Raw genomic sequence first — 26,937 nt, 5'->3', positions numbered from 1 at the left:
CTCCATCTTCCCTGAGTCTTTGCACTGCCTGATCAACAGCGTGGAAACTGGTGCTAATATGGCTTCCAAAACTGACATCTATTGATATTTCTGTGAAATGCCCCATAGATTCAACACATTAAACTACAAGGTCATGAGGAAAAGTCTTATTACAATAGTAATTTTGGATGGCTTAATATTCCTACCATCCATTTTTAATGTGCTATTAAAATACATATGCACATATACCCTTTTGTTTGAATGTGTTCATTTAATTTTGTGCCCTTGAATGCTGTTTGTTCCTCCAATCTAGTGTATTTCCAAATGGATTTCTCAAGCAAATGAAATAATGAAAATTTCAGAGCATAAAGATTGTCATAATGGCCTATAGCTGGCTTTACCTTAGAAGCTTACACTTTGAGGCTGCATTGACCAGATTTCCACTAAATAATGTATATGAAGAATGCCTCTTTGGGGGAAGGCAGCCATAGAATCTACTACTTTTGAACATTTTTAAAAAAATATTTCAAACTTTCATATATTTTCTTAGATAGATAATTAAAGTCCCCATAGATTCAATGCATTAAACTACAAGGTCATGAAGAAAAGTACTGTTGATTTGTTTTTTTGAAGTTGTAGATGTTTCTGTTTATTTTGTAGAAGTGCTAAAACTTCTTTGTTGATTTAAGCAGCTATGAAACAATATGGATTATTTTGGAAGTAGATACCTAAAGATTTTTAAATTTATAACAGTGTAGAATCTGAAAATCTCTCTGTTATTAGATGCAGGATGTTTCAAATCAAGCCAAGAAAGGACAATCCAAGACAGATTTATATTGCTTACATATATTTGAGCAATTGGATTGTGACTGCTAAATTAAATTAAATTAAACAATAGATACCCTCCAACTTTAGGCTCTTTCACATAACTGTATGAATATTCAGCATTTTACAGAAGAGTCTAATTATCCCTGGAACTTCAATCAATGTGTTTGTGCCTCCTTCATTGATTAACAATAGCTTTGCATTAGAATTCATATTTGCATGAGTGTGTGTGTTATGCAATGAATTGAATAACATTACTTTGTAATATGATAGCTACAACCCTAAAGATTATAAAAACCGTTTACTTGATAACAAGTCCCATTGAGTTCAGCTGGGTTTTTATTTATTTATTTGTTTATTTATTTATATTTATTTTGTCAAGCATGTGTTAGATAACAGATCTAAGTATAAACTTGATTATTAATACATGAAATGGATACGAATAAAAAGGGAACATTTGGACAGGGACAGTAGGCATGCTGATGCGCTTATGCTGGTGTGCTTATGCACAGCATGCCTACTTACAGACCTCTTAGAAATGGGCTGAGGTCAACAGTAGACAGTCTAAGGTTAAAGTTTTGGGGGTTTGGGGAAAAAAACCACAGAGTCAGGTAGTGTATTCCAGGCATTGACAACTCCGTTGCTGAAGTCATATTTCCTACAATGGAGTTTGGTGCAGTTTACCTTAAGTTTATATCTATTGTGTGCTCTTGTATTGTTGTGGTTGAAGCTGAAGTAGTCATTGATGGATAGCACATTGAAATACATAAGTTTATGTACTACACTTAAGTCAGACCGAAGGCAACATAGTTCTAAGTTGTCTAAGCATACAATTTCAAGTCTGGGTGCATAAGGTATTCTGTTGCAAGTAGAGGAGTGGAGGACTCTTCTCGTAAAATATATCTAGACTCTCTTAATTGTATTAATGTCCAATATGCAGTGCGGTTTCCAGACAGATGAGCTATATTCAAGAATTGGTCTAGTAAATCTTTCATAAATCTGTAGTTAGTAGTACAATATTACTGGAGAAAAAGCTATGCAGGATTAGATTAACAACTCTTAATGCCTTTTCGGCAATGTTGTTACAGTGGGCTCTGGATGTTTTCTGAATAAATTATCCAGATCCTTGTCTGGTAAGTAATCTTTTTTATCCCTCATGTGAACAAGCTCTGTCTGTTTTAGTAACCTGTAGAAAAATCAACTTTATTACCTGGCAGGAAGAGAGAATGCTGTAATTTTATACAACTTATACAATCAAATCTTGGATGGGGAAGAAAAAGAAGAATGTGAAGTTAATGCGTATCAAAATATTAAATTAATCCCATATGCATGAAAAGGAAAACCTTACGTTTTGACTCTTTGTTAGCTGCTAGAGTCAAGCTTCTGTTTATTACTTCATATTTTTGTGTGACATTCCAGTTTGCAAGATAAAGGATTTTCATGTGTTAGACTTGATGGTTCCTTTTGGCAGAAGGGAAAGCATTCATGTGCTATGTTATCTCTTGAGACACCAAAAACAGTGTGCCAGAAACAAACTAGCTATTGATGTTCAAGAGAGGCAAGGGTTTAAAGAATGCAAGGGATCATCTGGTGAGCAGATTTCAGCATCATTTGCATAATGCTAGCACTTTGTCTTTCATTTAATCCTGTTTTGTAAGGTGCTGGAAGATGCAAAAGCTGGAAAGTCCTTGGACTGTAGTGACATTTGACTAATTGTCTGCTGTCTTTCTGGGGCTCCAGGCGGACTTTGCAGAGAGCATCTGTCATTGATCCCACCTCTCTTTGAACTCATGGCTGGGCAGCAAGACTATCAATATGTTGTTAAGTAACTGAATTGAGTGTCAGAGGCACTATCCAAATTCAGTATCAGTGGGAAGAAAAATTGTGAGCACAAGAGGTGACTGAACACTATGACGATGTTTCCCTGATGCCAGGAGAGAGAAATACATGTGGCAACATGGTGACTTCTCTCTTCCTCAGCTGTTTAAGAACCTGATGTGTTCCTGGATTTTCCCCAGGTCTTTTAGAGAGGCATTGAGTAGGGAGAATTGCAAAGTAACCACATGCCCTTTAGTAACAAAGCCAAGGGAAGATGAGAGCCAAGTTTTAGAAGGATTAGAAAGCATGATGGGAAAAGAACTGGCAAAATGCTATTCCTTTATGTCATTGAACCATTACATCAAGTTATTACAGGTTTATCATGCTACTGAACCAAAGTAATCAAATTCTCCATAATGTCACTGTATGTTGGGTATAATATTTTACAGTCTTTTAAATGCATTGTTGTAATTTCAAATAAAAAAGGAAAAGAATAATGCTGGTATAGATTTAAACAATTATATAAAGTGCAATAAAAAGGGAGGGGGAGTCCCTAAAATATGGGCAATTAATCAAACAAATTTTGAATAACCAACAGATCTAAAATACCATATGGCTTATATATTCCAATTCACCATTAACAACTTAGAGAGATATTAGACATTTCATTAGACATACCAAATTTCTAGTCAAGACATGTCCCTCTGAAGCTGTTAAAATATTTGATTAGGAAAACTGAAACAGGAAAAAAGGAAAAAGCTATAAATAATAAACAATGCACTGAAAAATATTTAAAATAATATGTAGATTATGTAGCAGATCAAATTTTAAACTTTAGAATCCATATTTGGGATGTGGCACAATTTCATGTATAGAACCACAGTCCAAGTAATGGTATGAAAATAAAACTGAATATCAACGTTAATTTTTAGATATGAAGTTATTCTAAGACATCTAGGCATATTCCCACAGTTTAATTATAATCCTTTTTTTATAGATATGATCAGAGATCATTTCCAGTAAAAAGCATTTGCAATCTTGACAGTTGTCATATATAATGTCAGTTCAGGGTATTTTGAAGAAATGTGTGGTTTATAATGTCAGTTCAGGGTATTTTGAAGAAATGTGTGGTTTAGTGAAATTTAACAAAAATATTGAAGGTTGAAATAGAAATACAACTCTTGAAATTTGTTGCATTCTATGATAAATTAGTTTCCAATATTGTTGAGCTCTGTAACACTGCCACTACATATGGAAATAACAAAATCTTGTAATCTAAATAGATGGTTGTGTCTCCACTTTTTTAAATTAAATTTTATTTAGTTTTCAAAATTTAAAAATATAAAATAAAACTTAATACATCATTATATCAACATCAAGACATCTTTTACATTTCCTTATCATCTTCTATATACACATTTCTTTCATTATACAATTTCAACTTAATATATAAATATATATAGATACAAATATAGATATGTATTTATAAAGTTTTTTATTCTTTATTTAATTGTCATTTTGATTTCTTTTTATTCTTAAACCATTCATACCAGGCATCCCATTTCTTATTACTTTCTTCATCATAAAAATGGACATTTGGTAATGAAGTGAGAGGAGAAAAGTCTTGGTTTATTTTCTCTATTTTTTTCTTATTGGTTCAATATATCTTTGCAAACCCATGGAAGGTCTGTCCTTTCCATTGAGGTGATGGTCCCATAAGGAAGTATAATCCATTCTGAAACCCATAATAAGCAACTTGCATGACTGCCATAATTTTGACATTTTAATTCATAGATTTGATTGTGCATTTTATTGCAATGTATTTAAATCAACAAAAAGATATATGTGGAAATAAATACATTTTGTGACAAGGTTAAGTAATGTTAAAGAACAATGTTCCTCAATTTGGGGATGTTACTACTTTCTAAAAACAGCAAATAAATTTGTTTCACCTGGAATTTAAAAATGATAGCTGGGCAAGAAATAAACAGCACTGTTAATAATAAAGGCACCGCAGAGTATTTAATATCCAGAGTATATTATTAAAATCCTCCCAGGTGTCGACAACATAGACCAGGGAATGGGGGGTATGGGGGGATAAAACTCAAAATGAATTTTTATACTGTTTCTATTTTGTCTAGACCAATTTTTTTTATTGTAGTTCCTTTCCCATAAGTGTAATGAACCAGGGCAAGGCATGGAGGCAACACAGTCAGCTAATAGTTCGAACTCCCTTTATTGCTCCATTTGTCCCCCAAATGCTCCCACATTTATGGCAAGTCCCAGAGTAAAGCACTCACACACATACCTCCAGCAGCCTCTGACTGTGAGTAGTCCAGTAAAACACTGCTAGCACAATGGCTTCAAGGCGAGAAGTCCAGCGAGGCAAAGAAACAAAGCAGCAATAATGCAAGAAGTCTAGCTCAATCCAAATGTTGGCAATGGCACACAAAACTCCACAAATTCAGTGCTTGTTCCCAACAAGTGCCCCTCCCCATAGTGTCTCCTTAAGTCTCAGTCCCCAGGTGTGCCCTGTGAAGAGGGTTGGGATGCTCTCCTCCCGAGTTGTCAGGTTGGCCTGCATTGCTCCTGCCTCCTCTTCACTCTCTGTGCTTTGGGATCAGGAGGGGACGGTCCTTGTTCATCACCTGAGATCAGTTGCTCATCTCCATTGCCTGCCCTCTCTTCCCTCCCCTCGGTCATCCTGCCCCCATTCTTCTCTGCTGGCAAATCATCCCAGGCCTGAAGGACCTGGGGCTCCCTTGACCTGCTCCTCCCTGTGTTCCTCCAGAGCCAATGAGACTACCCCCTCAACTTCCATCAGCCCCAGCTCATCTTCCTCTGAAGACTAAGGCTCCAATGAGGCCATGACAATAAGCCTGTGCAAGATGACTCAATTTGAAAATCCTACTAGGCATGTGTAACATAGGGCTTCTTGGAACCCCTTTGATGTGGACAAAAGCCCGTTATGTATTGTCATATGGTTTTATACACTAACATGGTAAAATCTTTAATGAGAGAGTAATGTTATATCATGTGTCTTTTTTTATAAAAAATACAGCTCAGTTCTATACTACGGAAGCTATATTACATCTTGTAAATATGATGCTGAAGAGCAGTATTAACAAGACCATATAGTCAACATAAGAAGTATTACATGCTAATAGTAATGTTTAAATTCTTTCTAGTTCACCTTGCTGTTTTAGTGTGATAGGCTGAACACTAAAGGCAATGAAGTCAGCCATGACTGACTCAAAGAGGTAAATATTTTTAAAAATATGTATCTGCAGCATTGTGTACATTATTTCATCAATTAAAATTAATTTTCAAGAGTTTGAGTGTAAATAAACATTATACAGGTTACTGATTATATTGATTATTTTATCTTTCCTCCAAGGATCTCAGGGCATTGGATAAAAATTGTGAATTTCATAGATAAGTGGGGATTTGAACAAAAAACCCATCCCATCACAGTACTATATAGGCTCTCATCTGTGACTTACTATTATTACGTCCCATAAAATTAGTCATAAAATATATTGAACCAAAAAGATATTGGTTCAAAAGATAGGAATGGGTGTCTAAGCTTTTGAATCAAAAAGATAGCAGTTCACAATCTTAGGCAGCCTTCTCTAGTGTAGTGTCTTCAGATATACTAAATTTCACTGGATGGAAATTTTTAAGTGTTGATTTCCCATAATTGGACAGTATAAGGTTTGGTCAAGACTGATCTGGGATCTTAGAAGGAAGAAGAAAAGGAAAAAGAAAAGATCAACTCAGCAAATTTTTTAAAAAGGTAATTTATTAAGATTTCCACAAAGTCAAGTAAAACAGACCAAAGTCACTGCCAGCTTTTAGCTGTTTAAGAATGTAAGAACTAGATTAGAATATAAGAACTAAATTAGACTTACCTGTTTTCAACTGCAGGTGGCCAAACGTTTCTGTGCAATAAAGCAGATGTTCAAGGTAATGATATTCCCTCCTACATACATACTCACTATGGTTTGTCCCAAAATATTTTTCCTTGAGTGTATAATTTTCATTAAGTCAGGAATTGAATCAATTTTAAAGTGTTTGATTTTAATGCAGGTTTTTGAAAAAATGGATTGTCATGAATTTGGGTGAAAAAAAACAATACTTTCTGTATGCATTTTTCATGATGTATAGTTTTGAATGCAATTTTCTTTAATATTTGTATTTTTATATACAATGTTCCATGAAGTACACATTTGAGTAGAAATTACATTGCAAAATACAAAAATTAAATTAAACCCTGATTCTTATGTTCTTACTTATGTAATAAATTAGGAAACTCAAATTAATTCAGAGAATGTAATATCTCCACCTATGTACATTTCTTTCTGAGCAAACATTCATAGGATTGATCTCATGTTAACAGGGTCACTGGCTAATATTTTGAAACATTTGTTGGAGTGATCAAATCCCAGCCTTGGCTTTTTTTCTAGAAACTATATTTTATTTGGTTAGACCAGTATTCTTCCTCCTGAGCAAACACTTACAAAGTTTTCTCATTTTGTCAGAAACGCAGGTGATTTTTGGTCACCAAGTGAATATAATGTTATAAATAATTTACTCCTGAAGCTGATCAATCACTCATAAACAACTCAGACTGTACTGCCAGAGTTTATTATCTTGGCAGAAGTCATAGTATAAGTTATGACTTTATATTGAGGTTGCCTGTATGGCATTTAGATTTAAGTTTTCCATTCTGAATTATTTATAGAGCTCATCCCTGCATCAAACCAACCAATTCAATCTCTCTTGTGTCCATCTCATTACATAAGCATTACCCTCTTGGTACATTTACAAGACTGAAATGTAATATTGGCTGAAAGTGCATTTATATGAACCAAATTCAGCTACTGTCGTCTATGCCTGGTCATTATGCATGCAAGTAGATCCTGAGTTAAATATACTATGCTCCTGACAAATGCATTTAGACACAGCATTCATCTCCCTCCACATGTATATGCACAATGCTAGAATATCACATTTTACCCACAAGTCAGCAAATAGTTTGTATTTGACAGTGGCAATTCTTATATTGCCAAACAAGGGCTTAACTTGGCTATGCTATTCTATTCTTTTGCTATCTGCTATATCATGTAGAGCAGGAGATATCAAACTCATGGTCCAAGAGCCAGGTGCGTTATATGCTGGCCACCCCCCATTTTAGCAAAAGGGAAAAAGTCACAATACATCACGTGACAACGTGACACCACAAGTTTGGCACCCCATTTCAGCCTGCAACACACTGAATTATTCTGATTTAGTTAATCTCTCTCAGCCCAATTTACCTTTGCTGTGCTGTGAAAGCAGGATAGACCTGCACGTGCTCCCTACCCTTGGACTTTCAAAGGAGAGATACAAGTCACATACATAATAATCAGATTTACTCCCTTTTTATTTTTACCTGACTTATTCAACATTTAGGCACACATACACACTGCATATACTATATATACTATCCGTATGGTATACACGGCTCACCTCCCTCTTGTGGCTAGTGTTTAAATGAAACAGTTGGTATTCCTCAGAGGGAAGACAAAAAAGAAAAAATGCATAGAGAAAAATGGAAAGAAAATTTGTGTGTGTGTATGTGTGTGTTTGCAGTTGATGTAAAGGTGTAAAAAAGTAGTAAATAGTCCTCATTAATTTCCTTCTTCAATTTCATCTGCCTCATTGTAATTGCTGCCATTCTGAACTGTTCTGCTGCATGTTCTACTAACTTTCCAATGCCATCCCTCTACACCACTTTTTCTTTCCTTTGCTTATTATTATGGTTTGTCACACAGTCAGCCAGATGTTAATATTGTCCTTTCCAACTGATTTTAACTGGATTGTGATCGGCCCATAGGTTTGCCTCTATTTCTATCTCTTGCACATTTATACTCAATTCTGGAGTCATCCAAATCATATCTATTATAGACCAAGATGGATGCACATTGGAACAAAATGTGTATTGGTTTTTCCCTGGATTCATTTCTCTCCATGTATCTTGTATCGATAATTCTTCTATCATTTTTACAAAGGTTCTAGGTAGAGCCCTTTTTGTTTTGTTTCTTGTTTATTTTACTGCTTCTGTAGTCAAGTTTTGTACAACTATTGCATTGAAATCTCCTATAAGGCAAATATTTTCGGATTCTGTGTCAAGTATCCTCTTGTGAACTTTTTTGTAAAATTCTTCTTGACCATTATTTGGTGCATATATGGTGACCAAAAGTATCTGTTTTTGATTTGAAATCATTTCCACCATCCCTTTTTCATCTTTAAAGATTTCTTTAGCATTTACTTTTTCTTTAACATATAGTTCCACCAATAAGGCATATACTTTAACATATAGTTCCACCTTTTTTGTTGCGATAGTGAATAGTTTTCCCAATTTGGGGTTCTCCAATAATTTATAATGGTGTTCTTTTAATATGTATTTCTTGGAGTGATACTATGTTGTTTTAATCTTTGTAATTTTAAAATATTTTTTTTCTTTTCATAGGAGAGTTCAGTCCATTTATGTGAGACAAAGAAACATGTTTGTTTCTTCTTGCATTGTTTTACTTATATATAGGTCTTATACTCCTCGTCGCTTTTATTTCTCTGGGTTCTTTTGTTATTGCTCCTTCTTGCTCTGCTTGTTCTATTTTCTCCTTTTCACTCTCATCTTGTTGTGGCTGTTATTCTTCCATCAATGGTACTTCTTGGCCTTTATGCACTGTCTCTCCTCTTGTTTCCTGCTCCTCTTCCCTATTAAAATGGTAATCATAAAATTCCATTGCTTTATCTAATGAGTCTAGTCTATATCTTTTTTCCTCCCAGGTAACTAATATTCTTTCAGGTATCAGCCATCTAAAACTCACATTATATTTGATCAACACTGAAGTCAAAAAATGGTACTGCTTCTTGGCTGAGAAGTGAAACATCTTCAAAGAAAAACCAGAAAGTCCAAATGTCTCTTGAAAAAGCATCTTTGGGACTTTTTTTAAAAAAAAAAACTGTGTGTGCTTTTAAAGCAGGGTAATCATTACTTTATGGTAAATTAAAGCCAGTATATTTGTTGATATCAACAGATTAGGGCAGAACATAATTTTCACACAATAAAATTGAGATATTTCTGCTAAGCAGATAAAGTAGAAAAGAAAAATATTTAATATTTCAGGTAACCCTGAAATTTCTCTTGGATTGCAGGACTTTCCAGAATGTCTTGAATGTCTTAGTGGCTTGATGGCCCAGTTACAGCCTACAAACTTTACATTTTCTACTATAACTATGGTGAAATTTGTTAGTTGGAAACTGTTGGAAACTGTGAAAGTACTGTAGCTTGTTAATGACTATTTTAAAATACCATATGTGAGGCGTCAATGTTTTTATCAAATACCATCTGGACTCAAGTTGTTCTGTTTAGTAGATCATTCGCATCACGGTCTGAAACATATCACTCTGGTCATCAAAAAGGCAAAGAGGAATTGAGGATGAGTGGTTAAATGTTGTGATCAGAAAGGCTGAGAAAACTTCATTGTCAGAGCTTTCCTATTGAAATCTATACTCAAGACTAATTTAGGTTACAGAGGCAGTTCTCCTTATACTTTTAACTCAATCTGACATGAGTGGATGTCTTCCTGGACTCACTAGACCTGCAGTTTCCAAGATCTTCAAAGGTCATATGAATCAGATTTAAAGGCTACTGCAGCTTCAATTTGTTAAGAGTTTCACAATAGAGTTAGGTCCAGTTGAAACAAGTCCTTTACCCCTGAGCAGTTTTCATTAGCCTTTTTGCTTCCCATTTCATGTAAGAATGCTTCTATAGCTCCTTGTTACAGCTTATTCTACTCAGAAATGCCTTCTTCTTCAAGTTCTTCTCTCATCTGCAGTTAGGAATCCTGGGAAAATAAACAAGAGGCATTTTTAAATGTGTTTTTTTTTCAAAAAAAAATCTGGATATTTGGGCTATTGTAGTCCACCATAGGTTGCATAATAATCTCTGGAAAAAGAATTATGTGTGGTGATAGGCATCTTGAACTCAGGAAAGATGATGTAATCATGAGAGTATCATATCTTGTACTTTCTCATATGCTTGTCTGTGTAATTTTGACACCATGAAAATATAGGTAGTTTCTACAAATGACAGTTGGGCTTGGGATCTTGTTCATTAAGAGAAGCAGTCATTAAGCAAGATGAATGCTTTGCTCAATGACTGAAATCCTGGCTCTCCCAGTTGAAGTTGTTAAGACTTCCTTCCTACCTATTAACCTACTACCTTTCCACCATCCATCCCCCCTTCATTCCCCCCTTCCTTCCTTCCTTCCTTCCTTCCTTCCTTCCTTCCTTCCTTCCTTCCTTCCTTCCTTCCCTCTCTTTACCAGGTGGGTAAGTGGATGCCACCAAATGGGAAAGGAGCCTAGTCTAGTACTTCAGAAGCCTTATTCTCCAAATTGCATAAGGCTTGGCAACTGGCATGAGGCAGCTTTGGGAAAGAAGGCCTGGAGTGGCCAAGATCTGCCTTGGTTTGGCTGCACAGTCTTTTCACCAGTAAGACAAAGCTGGATGAAAGTGAATGGCGACCTCCAAATTCTGGGAAACACTGGGCAGCAGGGAAATCATGCTATTATCCAAGCCTCATGTGCTTTGGAACACAGTAGCATCGAAAACGCTAGGGCTGAAGTCAAGGCCTTAGGGTTGTAGCAGCTGTTGGAGACTGCTGTAGGCCCTAGGCCTCTATTCAGGCTAGCTTGAATTGGGGACAGAGGACACATAGGAAAATGGAGGTCTTGCAGTATCCTTGTCGTCATAAATGCGGGTGGTCTGTCAAGCAACCAAATTTTTATCACATGACCTCAGGGACACTGCAACCACTGTAACCTCAGGCACAGGTCTTAAGTAACTTCATTCAGTGTCATTATAATTTCAAGGATTGCCTATATCATTGGCATTCTAGGAGATAATCCCGGTAGGAAATGAGATTGTTCCTTGTAATATTCATCACAGTAATATAAAATCTCAGGAATCATGACTCCTTTTGAAAACGTTTCTCCTTTATTCATTAAATATCCATTAAATACAAATTTGCTCCCCTCAAGACATACACAAATTACAATTAATTCTTAAAAGAAAACCATGCAGATAGTTAGGATTCTAACAAAAAATTAGCATTCAAGTTTACTTTCTTTATTTTATAACCTTCCAATTTCTTTTCCATTTGTATTATATTTTGCAGATTGAAAACACAAACAGGACTATTTACTGACTGCCATTTAATCCAAAATACTAACACTAATTTATGAAGTTCTTAAAGGATGAGAAAACAAAATCTGGAAAAGCATTAATTTTGGCATGTTCCTTGTCTAATCAGAAGTAAATATTCAGAAGTGCCAAATTACATTGTCCAAGAAGGAGGATTTTTACCTATTACAGGCTTTCCCTTCACTGTACGTAACTTTATAAATTAATATTAGCACCATGAATTCAACTAGGCAGTCTGCGAATAGTTCTGCTTGAGGTTTACAATGTAAAAGATATAGTACAAATTATCTGAGACCTAATTTACAGTCCTTTGGTAGTAAGCAGAAACACCCAACTCACTTTGGTTGATCTTTAAAAAGCTAAATAGAGTGAAGGAAGCCATCACAAAATCTCAGGACTATAAACTATTTTTATTTATTTATTTATTCAATTTTTATGCTACCTTTATTGTTTTTATAAATAGCTCAAGGCAGCAAACATACATATTGTAATTTTTTTAAACAAAAACAATCTGGGAAGTGGAATAAGAAAATGGCCCAAGGTCTCCAAGCCAGCATTCTTGCCTAAGGTGGGACTAGAACTCAGTTACCTGGTTTCTAGGGCAGTACTTCATAGGGAAGTGAACAAAAACATATTCTAGAAAGAGATGATGGTCAGTCTATAGTCATCAGAAGAAGACATTTGCTTTAAAAAAATAGATGTTGTTTCCAATTTTTTTCTAAACCAATAGAGGAATTGGTAAAGGGTTTTACTTATTCATACTAGAACAGCAATATTTAATCATACTTCTCTGATTTCAAAACTCTATACAATTCTATCACTGTGTGCCCAGAAGATAGAGAGACATTATATTTTGTGTCTGAATCAATAACAAAGCTTTAATAAGTAAAAGGAAAGAAGGAAGAATATTGGATTAAGGGTTGAAGCCATGCTGAAATCAAAGTAATTCTTTCAAACTGTTATCTTAATCATAACTTTTTTGTTTGTTGTAAGGTGGGGGGGTATTATATTAGAGATATGCAGGTTATGGCTGAGCACACTTAAAAAATTTTGAACCTTACACCAGCATATACAGAACTAATCTCTTGTATTCAATGGTGAAATTCAGCCAGTTCGTGCTGCTTGTAAATTTTTTTGCATAGTTTGGCTAATCAGTTGTTCCCACCACTGGCTGGCTCCACCCTGCTTCATTCAGGGTAGGGAGGCTGCAGAGGCATGACTAGGAGCTGCGCTGATCAGCTGGAAGGTGTTCCGGCTGTGCCGTGATACTGATCAGTCAATTCAGTCAGACCTTCCAACTTCACAGGATCTTCTTTTCTCCAAGAAGTTGGAAGTCTGACTGAACGTTTGTAAAACTGGTAGTCACATGGTCTTCTTTTGTTGCCCTGCATGGAAGTGAATAGAGCTGGAAAGCAGGTTAGTGGGGGAATGGTGGTTTTGGAATGTGGTGGAAGTGAGGATTTTGCATTATAGTGGTTCTGGAATGGTGAAAGTGAGGATTTTGCTTTATCTTTGCTCTGGGATAGGGTGGAAGTGAGGATTTTACATTATCATTGCTTTGGGATGGGGTGGAAGTGAGGATTTTGCATTATCTTTGCTCTGGGATGGGGTGGAAGTAAGGATTTTGCATTATGATTGCTTATAAGTAAGTAAGAACCAGTAAAAGAGGAGTGGCAAAATCCCTGTCTGTAAATAATCGTTTTTCAGTCTTGGCAAGTTTAAGATGCGTGAACTTCATGCTGCTTTGGGAATTCTGGGAATTGAAGTCTGTGCACCTTAAAGTTGCCACAGTTGAGAAGCATGTGTCTACACTAGAGTTTAGGATTTTCCATTCCTATTTTATTTAGAGTTTGATGCAATTATGTAAAACAGTTGTGGTTTCTTTAACAAATAGTGATTAATGTGATATGAACCATTACTGGACTTTTTGTGAGAAACTGAAATTAAAACTTGATCTGGGCTTTGATGATTAGAAATAATGGGATTATGGAAATAATGTAGACAAATGTTAATCTTAGAATAATAGTTTGATATATTTTTTACTTATATCTGTACCAAAGAAAGTTGGAAGCCATTCTTTTTTGGTTTTCCTTCTTTTCCTCTTTCTTTCACTCTTTTTCTTTCCTGAACCTTTTCTATTTTCAAATGTTTTTTATTTGTTTATCCCTTAGCTTTTGTATTTTTTTTTTATGTATGAAGGTACAAATACTCAGCCATTATAATTCTACATGCCTTAATTACAGAAATCATATCAAAATTTAGAATGAAATCCACTGGGAGCCATCTCATATAAGGCAGGATCTAAGTCCCTCTAACCAAAAAGTGTTTATCAATAGAAGAGAATACTTTTAGCTTCAGTGTTGAATTGTGGGGTCGTAGGTGCTCTCTGAGCTTGATGGTTTTCTTGCAGATGTTTCATTACCAAACTAGGTAATATCATCAGTACTAGAAGGGAGTGGATTTTTTTCTTATTTTCATATACTAGTGGCTTACCCTGTCATGTTGATCAGTTGCTTTACAGTGTTTTGATTGGTGCCAGGTCTCTACAGCCTCAGGCAGAGAAGGGCTATTCTGCATCCCTGCCTCAAATATTCTTTAAAATACAGTTTCTCAGTATTCCTTTAGGAACCTCCAACATGCAAACTGTGGTTACTCATCCTAAAATGAATCCTCTTTACCTGGTGCTTCAAAATTTGCTGGGAAGATGTGTAGCTAAAAGTCAATCTACATTTAGTGTACATCTGACTTAGGGGATATTTCTTCATAAAAAAACAATAGTGTATTTTCTGTGCAGTTCACACACCCCTTGCTCGCTGGATCTGGATGTCACAAAGCAAAGCCCACGTTTTGTAATTAACCTTCATGCCCCATTTTGGCTGGCAGAGCGCTGCAGGAGGCTGAGTGCTGTCATGCCCCCTGGCCATGCATACCCAGCCATGCCCACCCAGCCACACCCACCCAGCCAGTCATTAGGGCAGAGAACAGGTTGTTAAGTCATTTGAATCCCACCACTGCTCGTTTTCATTAAAGCAGTCCCTCTTTTCAGACCACTGCATAATCCTGAGGAGAAACATAGGTACTTTCAGAGTCTCCACTTTAAAGAACAGACACTTTTTTTTTCAAGATCATAAAGATATTTCCAGGGTGAGAATGGCTGCTTTCATGAAAAATAGAGAGGAATTATTGTTCAATACAGGCTGTTTAGAAGGGAAAGGTATATGTATGAAATCTGTTAACTGAAGAATATTTAAAACTATAAATTTCAGAACAAGTATAGCTCTATGAAATGGTGGCCACATATGCCTCTAAAAAGCAGTTTGGATTTTATTGAGGATGAAAGGATATTGATGGGAAAGAGCATTGAGGAAAATAGAATTCGGTGAGAAAATAGCCTTTAAAACAATAAATAGTGTGGAAAGAATAGCAATAAAAAAACATGAACAGCATTCACAAAGCACTCAGTGGGGGAAGGAACTGTCAATGGGAAATGGCAATTAAGGGGAAAGTAGCAATAATTGGGGAATTAGTATTCATTGGGGAAATATCATTAAAGCAAAATTCAGGGAATAGCATAAACAATACATATGGGCTAGAGATAGGACAATTAGTACAGCACAATTTTTAGGAAGGGGGAAAGCCCTATGTGTGTTCTGTAGAAGTCCTTTCCCATGATCCATAACTCAGAATTTGCTGGACATGAGGAAGGGGGATGGAGACTGACATTGGAGATGATGGAGAAAGTGAAGAAAATCACCTTGGCAGAAGCCAAAGAAATGTGGGGGGGGAGCATGAGTTAAGCCAACTGGAAAGTTTGTGTAAGTGATTCATACACCTTCCTAATTCACATGAGTGTAAGAAGGAGAGGAGGCATGGTTCAATTAGACTTTCAAGATTTGTCCAATTGGCCAGATTGCAAGATGGTATTCTTAGAAAATCATCTTGCAGTCCTACATGTCAGCTTGCTCTCAGGCAGTTCCAAGAATCAGACACAATTGAATGGAAGAAAAAAATCAAATAAAGTTGGCTCCTAGGCCTACCTAAACTTTTCCTTACTAACGGCACTGGGCACTGGAACTACATTTCCTACCCTATTTATCACACTGCCAAACAATTTGTGATATCCACAAACTTTAATCTTTTAGACAAAGGCCATGTGGTTGACAGATCCTCACCCAGATTTATCTGTCTCTGCAACAATTGAATCAGAAACCTCTTCACCTTGAGGTATATCTTTAATGTAGAAAATTCTTAAAGTATTTGGTCATTTCTAAGAGATCCTTTGCTTCTTCCTTGAAATGATTTCCTGAGAACTTCATTGTCTGTGACTGCAAAGATATCAGACATAGCTGAGTGCTACTAACTCATCCGCAGAGATCTTTTTCATAAGCATCTTTTTTTGCCAACTTCTCTAGAACTTAATGGAACAAATTTATTTTCTAAGAGCCAAGAGTATCAATCAACACCTATGACTTCTGTCAAGAAACAGTGCGATGTTTGATACATTGTACGTGATACCTGTGCTGGCTACCTAACTATATGCCTATAGTTATTTAGTAATGTTTATTTATTTATTTATTTTATAAAGACCAATTTCATAAGGTATCAGAAGGCCAAATTCCCTGGCCTTCTGTCCAACTGCCAGGCTTGCATAGACAGACACTGTACTTGGGAGTCTACTTCTCTGCAACTTAGGTACTGTTAACATTTTTCTTGTGGTCCCTGTCATTTAAATCTTACATTTCCTGCTTATGTATTTTTTGTATGAATTCTGAATAGTAATTAGGAGTAGTCTTAGATGGGAAATAAGAGATAGGTAAGAAAATAATCTTGGGAATAATGTGGGTTGAGTTCCTATTCTTTTCTAAAACTGTATTGCAGTATTTTGTTTAATCAAATTTCAAAACTGAATTGTCAAACTAAAGCCTATGGCTAGGTTTTGCAGACTGAAATTTGTTTTTGGCATATCATAACATTTTAACGTGTCAAGTTAACATTGCTGGTTTTATAAGCAGACTTTAAAATTAAATAGGTTTGCTTTGGTTCTTCATGGTTAAACCTTCATTTACACAAAACACAATCACACTGTTACTGTGTCAGCCAGAGGACAGTATTGCAACAAAAGCTATGCAGTTCATTTTTGTGGGATTCTTTCAATTGGGACTAAGTTTCTAAATTTTGCAAATTTTCTAAGGAACTGTCTCGGTTTAAGATAGTTCAGATAAACTTGGTTTTGTAAGTGAGAAGTCAGGCACTGTATGAATGCCCAACTTGCAGGTCTGAGTCTCAAGTGTTTCTTAAAAAATACTGACAATGTGTCATTATGCTGTGAGACTTTATCAGCTGGGGTGTCTTATGTTTTTTGCGTTATTATTGACAAAAGTATAGGCACTGTTTTTCATTGTCCCTTTAAGGGTTTTTTTTTTAAATTTCCATTTCTAACTTATAGCACAAGTATCTCCCAATAGCTTCCCACCCAAGAAGCTACCATATTTGCTCCTGCTTAGCTTCCCAACAATAGCAAACTTAGTCAGGTACTGCCATCTACTGAGGCAATTCTGCTAGACAGGAGCATAGAAAATATTTTGTAGGCTAGCCTAGAACATATTTTGTTTGAAGGGCAGGATATAATACTTAATTAGATCAATATTATTCTTATACACAAGCTACTCCAAGAGCCTGTTTTGCTGAAGAACATGGTAAAATGCTTTAAATAAAGAAATAATGCAGCAGCATTTTATCTCCATGGCAACTATGGAAGTTAATAACAGCAGCTGCAGAAATTGTGCAGGTGATAAAAGCTTTTATTTTTCTTTTAACCATATGTGGTCAGTTTTGTGTTTGAATTTTGGACAATAGCATTTTCTGCTATTAAATTAGAGAAACATTGTGATGTTCAGGTTTATCTCTACAACAGCAAATACAAGAAGGAAATATGTACTTTTTTTCTAAAAGGGAACACAAAAGCAGAATTGTGGATAACAATTTATAAAAATCAGGGACATGTTTATTCTAGTTTGGTTAACAAGTTATCTATTATCTGGAACTTTATAAAAAATGGGTGTTGTAAATGTTAGCATATGTTATAGTAAACATTTTCCCCTTGAGCTTTATTTATATTTATTTATCTTTGTATCACACTTTCCTTCAACTGAGTTCAACCTATTCTGTACAGTAAATAATTATAGAGTGGAATAATTATTTGAAGAATAGAGAAGGATAACGACATGTTTCTGGAAGAAAAGCAGTATACAAATAAATGAATGAACTAATTAATCTAATTCAGACCCTAAGACTAGAAAAAGTAATCCTTTGGTAGGAAGTTCCAAAGGAAGAGCCAGGGAATGTGGTTATGATCAAACTTTCTGCTGTAATGCAATTAATGTTACAGAGTAAGCTTTTTATGAAGCAATCAATCACAGATGTCATTCTTAGACTTCGCATAATGTTCTACTTGGTGTAAGCTAATGTTGACAAGCGTAGCAAATTTCACAGAAAGGAAAACTCAAAGACTTACCCAAAAGGTGCGATTGTAGGTATCCCTTTCCTCCTTTTCTATATACCTTTTTAATTTAGTATCATTTAGTGACTTTACAAGTTCATTCGTCATTCTATCATAACCTACTTGGTATTCTAGGACTTAGAACTCATTACAATGTCTAATCTGGACTCTCAGCTGTATTTGATCTAAGTCTACAAGTCTGACTATATTAACTATGTATTAAGGAATCATCACACTGTTTACATCTTAACATTTCTGAAATTATTTTACCTCAGGAAAAACAAACTAAAATAGAACCACCATCATGGATTTTCCCAGGTAAGAGCCAAAGTTGGACCCTTCCAGGACAGAACACCAGAAGCAAGAATTTATTTGACTTCTTACTTCAACAGAAAAATAGGCCATAAAGGAAATACATTTTAAAAGAGTTTGAGAAGGATGGAATAATCAGGGTTTTTCCTTTTAAGAAGAAGCATAAAGTTTAACAATATATGTGGTACACTTGCAGAGGCTTATTGCACTGATTTTAAAGCTTTAAATAATCAAAACCACTTTGATCCAGAGTGCTCTGAGTTGCAGATGATCTCCTTGTTTCAAACTGGCCATGCACAAAGAAGAAACTAGGAAATATATTCCCTTGGGTATCAGGATAGAAAAGTAAATGTTAACCTAAAGGTCAAGGATACTGCAGAGTTGTCAGTTCTGATGGCAACGTTAGAGACCTACTGTTCCTCAAAACACAAGGAGACAAGGGAGGGAGATAAATTCTTTACAAGAGATCAGCAGGAAGGTGAAAGATCAGATTCATAATGATATCTGATAGTGAAACTCGTACATAGTAATCCCAATAGGGATGTAAAAGAAATCCGCCATGGTGTAATCTGTTAGTACTTTGTTTCAGCAGTTGTGGCTATAATGCACATGTTGCATAAGTGGCTGTCACATCGGCTCAAAAATTACACATAATACCATCTATATCTGCAAAGATTCTGTCTATCCATCCTGCATGTAAAGCTGTGTACATTTGTGTCTAAAGCAGTGCTTGCTTGGTAGGGTGTTTGGATTGTAGGAGGTTGCCTTCTGACTGAGCTATGTGCATCCTCATTCTGATCCAGCACCCAAAGCCAGTTGGGATTGTTTCCCAAAACAAATAAAACCTAGAAGTATTCATGTGATAAAGAATGAAGATGGGGCACAAAATGCTGGTGGTACTTAAACGCAGTCCACCAGGGATTACACAAAAGAATACACACTGCGCGGGAAGTGAAGAATGAATATATTCCTTATATAGAATGAATATATTGATATATATTTGAAATGGAGCCACGTCCCATTACAATAGGAAATGCTGCAGAAAGTCTGTTTAAGGAGAAGTCTGGCAAAACATCCAGATGGCTGCTATGCAACTTGCCATAAAGCCGCTTACCCAGTTTGACACCTGTCTGTTTGCACACAAAAGAAGAACACAGCTTTGTTCCATTCCTAAATCAAGGAAGGCAGAAGACAATGTCAACACTTTATCGTGGTATTTTAGTTCTGCACAGCACTGGAAGGCTATAAATTTCCCTTCGTATTCCATATATTCCAGTCAAGCTGGGGAACTTACTTTGCATGTTTAGCATGCTGCAGTCATTGTATGGGGAAACAAAGAGAAAAAGGAAGAGAATACCCATTCGTGGAAAGGACTGGTCGGATCAATAGTACTGTGTCCTCTTAATGAGCTTTGTTGCCTTTTTTCCCCTCCATCTCCAACAAATGGTTCGATGAAGCTCCTTACTGTTGCTCATTAATCCTTGCTCAAAGTCACAGAAATCTTGAAATCACTGAGAGCAACTCCTGTCAGCCAAGAACAAGGGGAAATAATAATAAATATGCCCAGGTCCAACTCTTAAACTTAACAAGGTGTATTTTGGTAGTGGGTGGAGTGATGGAAGTAATAAGCACTACAGCAAGGCAGAACATTTTTCCATCTTTTTTTATTGTAATTGCTGCTCTATTACATCTAACACATTCTCCTCCTGCAACACATCTCTTCTAGCAGCTCAGTTATCAACTCTCTCTAAAACCTTCTATTGTAGAGATATGCTATTTTCAACATGACATTTCTGGTCTATTTGCTGAATGCATCACCTGCTAGTTTTAGTGTGGCTGGATGATCCATTAAGAAGAGAGTCCAAGTCCAGAATGAGATGGGTGCTGCTGTTGCTGCTGTTGCTTTTTTTAATGCTTTCTGCTGTTCTTTTATCTTCTCTTGTGATTCTGAGGGTATTTTTTCCCTCTCTTTCCCCCTCCCTTTTTCCCCCATCTCTCTTTCTTTGTGCTACAGAGCTGGTGCTGAATGCTGATGAGCCATCTTTCTACTGCAGCCTTAGACAAACAGTAACTTCTCATTTCAGCCTAGTACACTTCTTTCAATTAGCTAATATCACAGGGACATTAAAAAAATGATAGTGAACATCAATAGGTGAAGCAGAACGTAAGGGATAGATATGATGATGATAAGGTCATCCTAGCCAAATTTGACTAGGATTGTGGAATTACCTGCACAAAGCATTGCTATGTAGATGGTGTCTTAAAGCCTGAGTGCTTTGGTGTCAGAGAAGGCTTCTCTTCTCTGTGGTCCATTTTGCAGTTGTCACAAACTTATCAGGCATGGAATGAGTTGCCTCCGTTAAACCTGGGGTTGGTGGACTGCAGCCTTGCTCAATCTACTCTGTTCATTTTATAAGAAACTACACCAACCAGCCAGAGGTAGCTTAAAAAAATGTGGCAGGGGAAAAGAATGTAATAAAGCTTAAGGCCACCTAAACTGCAAAAACAGGAAAAACCAAAATTAATCCATCATCCATCATCTCTTACTCCCTATGCCTGGAAGAAAATAAATATTTGCTTCTGTAGTACTGCCCTCTTCCTTCTAAAAATCATTTATTCTATCACTACCTCTATTTGCTCTACACAGCAACAACTTTTCTTACAAATAATCAACCTATCCCTTTTCCTATTCTCCTTTATGTTTGTGACTGTAATCCTGTAGAACTGCTTAATTTTATAATCTATGGAAGAATAATGTTTCTTGAGCCCCATGTAAAGCACATTGCAGTATTCCACTCTTGAAGGGATTTGGGCATGTATGAGTGACTGTAAGCAAGGCCCACTGATCCAGGAACAGGTGCAACTGGTGCACAAGACTAAGCACAAGACAAAGTTCATAAAGCTGCTGTGAGCCATGACTGACATGAGTTCATCAAGCAGGAATCATGACTAGATTGTGCACTGGGTCTACCTAGAGCCATTTATTCTTGCCAGGATTCAGCTGAAGCCTATTGTTCCCCATTCACACCCTCATAATATCCAGACACCAGATACATTATCCATGGCATTGTTTAATTCACTAGGGATAGAGATATATAATCACCGGCATAGTAATAATAACTCACCCCCTAGTGACAGAGGTAAGAAGAAAGCACCAAATTCTGTGGTATGTCACAAAGCTGAGGCCAAGGGTGAGAAATATCTTCAGTCATTACTAAATGGAATTAATTCCAAAGAAAGGAATGAACCAGCCTAGCAACCTGCTACTTATCCCCAATTATCTGAACTGATCCAGAAGAATACCATGGTCAATGGTACTGAAAGCTGCCAATAAGTCAAGTAGGGTAAGGATGTACTATCTACTTCTTGCTCAAGCCAGAGGTCATCCAAAAGCATGACTAATGCAATTTCTATCCCATGCCTGGGCCTATACTCTGATTGGAAAGGATCAGAAAATCTGCTTCCTCCAAAGCTCTTGGTTATACAACCAACTTTTCTATCACATTTCCAAAAAAAAGGGAGATTCGATACTGGATAATCATTGTCCAGTGTGGTGGGGTCCAGCATTGACTTCTTGAGGAAGCGGTGAAGTAAGTCTCTTTAAGAAGTGGAACAATCTCCTCACTCAAAAAAGAATTGCCAACTGCTAGAACCTGCTTACATGATTATCCCTGGGCCACTTCAACCAGCCAGGCAGAGCATGGATCTAAAGAATAGGCGGCTGAGTTCACAGTCCTAAGGCACCTCTTCACTTCTTCTGGTCCAACAAGTTCAAAACTTTCACAGATAGCCCTCCTAGACTCCTCCGTAAGTATCTCCTCCAAATCTACATACAAGGCCAGCATCCAAGAATGCATCTGAATAACTTTATCCAGAAGATGCTGCACAAATGTCTTTGCATGTCCCTTTGCACACCCCCATTACCTAAGAGGGCTTGCATCACCCAAGATACAGCTTTCAGGTGGCAATTTGTGGATCCAGTAAGAGCAAAGAAGTACTACTGCTTCACCAACCCTACCTCCACAAGTTAGGCCTTAATAGAAGCTATAACTCATGTTGGGTTAAGTTAATATTTTGATAAACACAATGATGCTCTAGGTATCTCTTCTGCCTTTTCATCTGTCTCAGCAACTCTGTGAACCATGGGCATTGGCAAGATCCCTGAGATAGGAGAGATCACATGGGTGTGATCTGATCGAAGGACTCAGCTGCCCTCTTATACCAAGTGGCTTTGGATAAACTATGCAGCAGACCAACAAGGACAACCTCCATTCCCTTTAAAATTCTTGTGGGATCATCAGTTGCCATGAGTGGACCAATCTAATGGGTACAGCCTTCCTGAAATGAATAGTGACATTAGAAAATTCTATAGAAATTGGGGTGTGATCTGGCCATGATAAAGGGGACATTTAAACCTCCCCCAGTTTCAGATCATATTGCCACTGGCTTAACAGGAACACCAAATCTGGTGTGACCACTGTCCTCAGTTGGGCTCTGGATGACCTGGGATGGAGATAGACCCAAGGCTCTCCTGAAAGTCATGAACTCCTAAAACACCTCAGTTCCCATGACTAGGAAAGGCAGTTTAAAAGCCCCACAGAACCATGATTCTAGAGAACTCTACTACCAACCCAAAAAATTGAGTTCTGGGGGATCAGGGAGGCTGCTATGTAGCAGGCGGGCTGGTACAACAGCAACAATCTCAATTAATCCCTAGATCTCAACTTACTGAACATGATCTTACATCTGATGACCTATGGGGTAGAGCCCCTGAAAGCTATCAGTGGTTCTCTGATGACAATCACCACACCTCCACTCCTGCTCTCAGAATCTTGACAGATGCCCCATTTGAAACCAGCTGGGTAAATTTCAGAAAGGGCCACAATCCCAATTTTAGAACTCAGCCACATCTTAGTAATACATGCCTGGTTGTCTATCTCATTTATGATCAAATCATGGCTGATGGAGATTTTATTACAGATGATCTGGCATTCAGTAGCAGCCCTGAACTTTGGCTGTTAAAGGTCTGCTGGTGTTGGGGCTGAGATCAAGGAGCTGGAACCCAGAACTATTACAAAACATGAGACAATGACTCTGTGGTCCTTAAAGCAGTCTGCTCCCTGGCTCTTGCCATATCTCCCTGTGTTTGATATAACCATGAGGTTATAGCTTGCTACCACCCAACAATTATAGCCCCATTCACACCAAATCTGCCAAGATGTGAGGTTGAGAATGTTCTATGTCCTAACTGTGCATGTAGAGAGGGAACATTAAACATCCTAAACAGTTTAGGTCTGGTGACTCTTAGCATCAACAAGGCACCCAGCTTTCACTTCCCCACCCACTACCACACATGTATACACATTAAAACCCATTCAAAACCTCCCTGTCTGCCACTCCCACCAGCAAGAGAAGGGCTCTCCCCATTCATCCCCCACCAATTCCTCCCTCTGGCTGTCACCCAGAGGGAGGAATTAGATCATTCATCAAGCCACACAACAGAGACAGATTCCTTCCTTCCTTCCTTCCTTCCTTCCTTCCTTCCTTCCTTCCTTCCTTCTCAGACCCAGAGGGCAGGCAATAGTGGTTGTCATAGGAAGAAATACTCTCGCCTGCAGTTTTATTCTGTTGCTCCTCCCCACAGGCCACTGCTCTTGCCTTCTAAGCCTCAGTGTCTCACCAAAAAATAAGAGAGTATGATATAGAAAAGGAATTGCCTGAATTCCCAAATATCCTGCAACCACCCACAGATGCCTACTTGCTTTTTGCCTTATGATTCTGTGTGTTCCTAGGCTGCATGGTGATCTGGATTTTGGACTAAATGCCTCCTGGGTGATGGTAACTTTGCCCAGCAGCTTATTCAGGTTCTCATTGTTGCAGATGGCCCATCTCAGCCACTCCTGACTTCCAGCTACAGACCAGTTCTCTGCTAGCAGTGTGGTCAGAGAACTAATCCACAGGCCAGTCCAGAGCAGCTCAGTAGTACAGCAAGCAAACACCATCAAATTCCGCTAACATTGCAAAACAGTAGAAAACAATGAAAATGGCAAAAATCAAATGTGATCATCCTCTTTTCCAAATCTCCAGTCCAAACAGCCTAAGCAATTCACTCTTCCAGGTAAGCCCCACCAAAAGCACACATATACAACATTCTATAAAAATAATCAAGAGGACAACACAAACACAACTCCTGCTTCCTTTTCAAACTTAACCACATCAGGGAATTCTTTTTCAAGATGATCAGTTCTTGCCATAAAACCATATTTATGATTTGCCAATATTATAAAACGTTGGCAAAAACGGCATGGTGCCACCCAAAACTACCCCATATCACAAGGACACGTAAGATCTGATGAGCTGCTACAGTATCACACACCCAGCATTCAGAGAGACAGGAAAGGAGAAAAATGGGCCTGGACATATCTAAGCCATATGAAAGGAATAATATCAAGGGGCAGCAAGGGACAGAGTCAAGATCATGGGGAATGATGGTAGTGCTCTGTACCACACTGGTGAGACCATATTTGGCAGCCATTTCATCACAACACAAAAAGATGCTGAGGGCCTAGAAAAAGCACAGAGAAGACACCAAAAATAATGAGGGGTATGAAGTCTAAAACCTATAAGGAGCAGAACTAGGTATATTTAGCTTAATAAAGAGAAAGCTGAGGAAAGATATGATAGCAGTCTTTCATTACTTCAAGGTCTGCTACAGAGCATTAATTTGTTCTCCATAGCTACTGAAGATAATAGGTAGAAGCTTATTAGAGGTAGATTCAACCTGGAAATGAAGAGGAATTTCATGACAGTAAGAAGTATTAAGCAGTGGAACAGCTTGTCTCCCAGAGTTCTTGATGCTCCATTGCTGAAGGTTAAAAAAAAAAGGACAACCAATTGTCCCAGATGGTATGAGGATTCCTGCCTTAGGCAGAGAATTGCACTAGAAGATATCCAAGGTCCCTTCCAGCTTTATGATTCTATGATTCTGTGTAACTGTGATTTTTGTGATTCTATGAAACATGTTATAGATGAAAGCAAAGAATCACATACTGTACATCAATGGAACGGTGTATATCTGGTAAGAAAACTGTTGATAGAGTATTGCAACAAAAAACAATGATACACATTACACGTAACTGGCTGGCAGATCAAAGTTCTACAATAGTAAGTGAAAGATAATATTTCATGATGGTCACTGGAGAACATATCTTTAAATCTGAACTATCTGGGAGAAAAAGTCTGCAAAAATCCTATACACATTATATTACAAAAATATGATATGCACACATATTTATGCATAATGTATTAAACAGCAATAAAACTAAAACAAGTATGATAATGAAATCTGATTAGGTGTTCTTTTAAGAATGGGGGATAGGGTAAATTAAATTGGGACTACTGTGGTTTGGGAAAGAGAAATCTCTCTCTCTCTCTCTCTCTCTCTCTCTTTCTCTTTCTCTCTCTCTTTCACACAGAAACATTAGTTAAGCAATGTGAAGCACTCTGGGAATCTAGCATTTGTCTCATTAGGAAAAAAAATATGTGCATCCAGGGATTGAAAATAGTTCAAAGAATTCAAACTTGTTTGACCTTAAGTGGCAGCAGAGAAAGAATGGGGGCCAATCTCCATTCTCATCTCCATTCTCTGAAGAGGATACCACTGTGTTAACATCTGGACAATCTGTCCTATCCTTAGCACAGACAAAGCTATGTACAGTATTAGCAGCTGGTTCACAAATGCAATGAAACAAACCAAGTGGCTTGGAATCCACTCTCCCTGATGGGACTCTGAAATGTAAAGAACAAAAAACATATTTACCGAACATTCTACAAATCTACTGTAATGAGTGTGATGTAATAAAGTGTTAGTTTTCTATTAGAATGAAATAGAGGAATTTAAACTTTTTTTGGCATGGTTGTTTGCTGCTGTTGCTGGTGTTGTTGTTGTTGTTGTTAACCAAGACTTTAGGCCGGGTATTCTTCTCCCTGTCCATGAATTTTCATCCTGACCTGCTAGATGACCTTGGATTTCATTATTATAATCTCCAGAGCTATCCCATCATTAGACATGGTGAATTAACTGCCTCCAACAGATGTTGGAAAAGAATAGCAGTGATAATTCCCCACCCATATCTTATGAGTTCCACAGCTCTTATCTGTGTAAGGAAGTATAGAGGGGAACTATAGTTTTAATGGAGTAAGCTTTATTCTATCTTTGGATAAAGGTGCAAACTATACTAGGGCACTCA

Source organism: Pseudonaja textilis, chromosome 1 (genome assembly GCF_049901715.1).
Source record: "Pseudonaja textilis isolate UNSWEBS1 chromosome 1, rPseTex1.2, whole genome shotgun sequence".
In the NCBI taxonomy this organism is placed as follows: domain Eukaryota; kingdom Metazoa; phylum Chordata; class Lepidosauria; order Squamata; family Elapidae; genus Pseudonaja; species Pseudonaja textilis.
Note: the sequence above shows the minus strand (reverse complement) of the source record.